Genomic DNA, 3,895 nt, shown 5'->3' with positions numbered 1-3,895 from the left:
AGTTTGGATAAGATAGGCTGCAGTAGCTACTCTTTACGTTGAGAGTTTATGCAGGGTTCATAACCAGTTTATAAAGCGCTCATAAGATGTTTATAGACGTTTGTAAATTGTTACAATAAAGGTCAAATCATTAATGTTGTGGATTAGGCCTAAATTGTTAAGGCAACAACATTGACCTGACCAATAATACCATATAAACATTTACAAATTACCTGTAAATAATGTATGAGATTATTAACAACCTATGAACTCTTACAATATAGTACATGTAGGTCTAATGCTAATTTTAACAAATAGCGCCCCTTCTCACCTAGGCCTAGCCTTCAGTGTTTCCCAAAAATCATAATTCTACTTCAGTCCTAACTAGGCCTACTAACATTTCTGCTTTCAAAGCTATTTAAATAGGAATAACTCAAACACAGAGTGAGAGAAAGAGAGGGAGGGGAGAGAGGGAAGGGAGAGAGAGAGGGAGGGGGCAGAGTGAGCGAAAAGTTAAATTTTGCAGTCAGAGTAGCCAATTTGTGGACATGTCAGGGCGTGTTGTAAATAAATTCTAGAGATTTGTGTCATGATTGTACAAACTTGAGGTAGGCGCTGCATATTTTCATTATTGCCCCACATTTCAAATAATGGATCTACAGTATTTTTACAGTGGAATGTTGCTTCGCTTACTATTTCTCTAATAATGCACCTGGCAAATATCTCTGGTTTGAATGCATTATAATAAAGTTGAATGGGGACATATTTCAGAAATGCAAAGTTCTATATGTCTGTGTTTATAATATTTAATTTGTTGTATATATTTGTGTGTACTATAGGGTTGCAGTCCTTTACTTTTTAATGAATGGCACACATCTATAAGGCACACATCTATAATGGAGCCAGTCACAAATAGAAAAACAACACTCTTCTGCTCTTTGTGCATGTACATAAAACCTGCTTCCAATACACAAGTATAGCAACCAGGGAAAACTGTAGGTGCTTTCACCTCTACAAGTATGTGTTAATCTCAGCCTGGTGGGCACATTGTTATGGAGCTGTAGTTATAAAAATGTCCAACAAGTTGTTTCAATGCATCATTCAATACTTTTCCATATTATCTCTTTGTGGGACTGTTGATTTGGGTTTATACATTGTCTCCATCTAGTGCATATAAAATGTCATGATAATTTCATCCATGGGGATTTCTCAGCTGTAGGCTAGTTTGTTTTGGCACACCATTCTCTTCTTCATGACCTAAAGAGGTTTGCAACTTAAATCATATTTTCAAAAATCTCTGCTCCCTAAAGTGAATACATGCAGGTATATGCCTGGGCCTATATTTGTCTCAGGTGTGAGGGACCACTTTGAATAAACTTATTTGTTGATATCCATAGAAATGTGTGCTAAAATAAGATGGATGTTTTTAACACAATGTCAAATGTTTTGATAAATCTGTTGTGGTTTGAACCACCATGGTGCAACTTGATTTGAACCACAAATTATAACCCCATGTATCTTCACTTTTGGACAATTACGTTTTTTTTTAATTGCATCTGGTGATTGGTTAATTAAGGTGTACTAACACACAGGCCTATTGGCCTATTCAAACAGGAAGTACCAGTGACGTGCTCAATACGGAACTGATCCGATGAAGCGTTTGCTAAGCTACAGGTCTGTTTCGCTAGCACAGCCTGGAATATGTTCCAGAATTCATCTGATAACATTGAGGAGTTTACCACATTAGTCTCCGACTTCATTAATAAGTGCATCAACTACGTCATCCCCACAGTGACCATACTTACATACCCCAACCAGAAGCCATAGATTACAGGCAACATCCATACTGAGCTAAAGACAAGAGCTGCCGCTCTCAAGGAGCGGGACACTAATCCAGACGCTTATAAGAAATCCCACTATACGACCTCCGACGAGCGTACTCAGAGCATGCCTTGACCAGTTGCCAAGTTTCTTCACTGACATTTCCAACCTATCCCTGACCCGGTCTGTAATACCAACTTGTTTCAAGCAGAACACCATAGTCCCCATACTCAAAGACACCAAGATAACCTGCCTAAATGATTATCGCCCCATAGTACTCACATCTATAGCCATAAAATGCTTTGAAAGGTTGGCTCACATCAACACCATCATCCCAGACAACCTGGACCGTCTCCAATTCACATACTACCCCAACAGATCCACAGATGACACAATCTCTATTGCATTCCACACAGCCCTCACCTTCCTGGACTAAAGGAATAGCTATGTAAGAATGCTGTTCATTGACTACAGCTTAACATTCAATACTATAGTCTCCTCCAAGCTCATCACCAAGATCAGGACACTGGGACTGAACACCTCATAGTGAGGGTAGGCAACAACATATCTATGAACGCTGACCATCAACACGGGAGCCCCTCAGGGGTGTGTGCTTAGTCTCCTCCTGTACTCCCTGTTCGCCCACAACTTTGTGGCCGCACACGACTCCAACACCATCATCAAGTTTGCTGATGACATGACGGTGGTAGGACTGAACACCGACGACAGTGAAGCAGCCTAATGAGGAGGTCAGAGACCTGGCAGTGTGGTGCAAGGACAACAACTTCTCCCTCAATGTCAGCAAGACAAAGGAGCTGATCATGGACTACAGGAAACGGAGGAGCGAGCATGCCCCCATCCACATCGATGGGGCTGTAGTGGAGCGGGTCAAGAGCTTCAAATTCCTTGGTGCCCACATCACTAAGGAATTAACATGGTCCACACAAACCAGCACAGTTTGGAAGAGGGCACGACAGTGCCTCATCCCCCTCAAGAGGCTGAAAAGATTTGGCATGAGCCCTCAGATCCTCAAAAAGTTCTACAGCTGCACCATTGAGAGCATCTTGACTGGCTGCATCACCGCTTGGTAAGGCAACTGCAAGGCACCCAAATGCAAGACGCTACAGAGGGTGATGAATATGACCCAGTACATTACTGTGGGTGAGCTCCCTACCATCCAGGACCTCTATACCAGGCGGTGTGAGAGGAAGGCCCAAAAACCTGTAAAAGACTCCAGCCACCCAAGCCATAGACTGTTCTCTCTGCTATCACATGGCAGGCATGCCTGGAGGAATGGGCCCACTCCAAGAACGCAGAGCGGACAGTGTCAGGCACAAACATCCGGTTATCTGGGCCCCCCGGGGTTCGGCTAGGACCGCTGCGCCAGGCACGAAGTGGGAAGGATGGTCTCGGGCTCCGGAGTGGTAACCGTGGGGCTATAGACGCAAGACAGGGCATCCGGCTCGACGTTCTTGGACCCCGGTTGGTAAGACAGGGAAAGTTCAACCGGGTTAACAGCAGAGCCCATCTCGCTTGCCTGGAGTTGAGGTGCTTGGCGGTGCAGAGATACTCCAGGTGTTTGTGGTAGGTCCACACAATGAACGGATGTTCCGACCCCTTCCAGCCAGTGCCTCCATTCCTCTAACGCCATCTTCACCGCGAGAAGCTCTCGATTCCCCACATCGTAGTTCCTCTCCGTGGCGTTGAGGCGGTGGGAGAAGGTGCACGGATGCAGCTTAAGGTTCAGGGCAGAACGTTGGGACAGGACAGCCCCCACTCCGACATCCGAAGGATCGGCCTCCACCACAGAAGGGTCAGGATGAACCAAGATAGGAGCACTGGTGAAGAGGTGTTTGAGGTCCTAGAATTCCCGGTCAGCAGCAGAGGACCACGTGAACGGAACCTTTGTAGACGTGAGTGCAAACAAGGAGGAAGCCAGGGTAGCATCCAAAAATCTCTCATCGACCACAGAGTCAATGAGGACCCTGAGAGATTTAGACTTGTTTCCCCACAGCAGAATAGCATAAAAAGGGTTGCGAGCAAGGGAAGCAGAAAAGTTCTCCAAATGGCCCACCAGGGTGCTCGCTCCTACCGG

Source organism: Salvelinus fontinalis, chromosome 24 (genome assembly GCF_029448725.1).
Source record: "Salvelinus fontinalis isolate EN_2023a chromosome 24, ASM2944872v1, whole genome shotgun sequence".
Lineage (NCBI taxonomy): Eukaryota > Metazoa > Chordata > Actinopteri > Salmoniformes > Salmonidae > Salvelinus > Salvelinus fontinalis.
Note: the sequence above shows the minus strand (reverse complement) of the source record.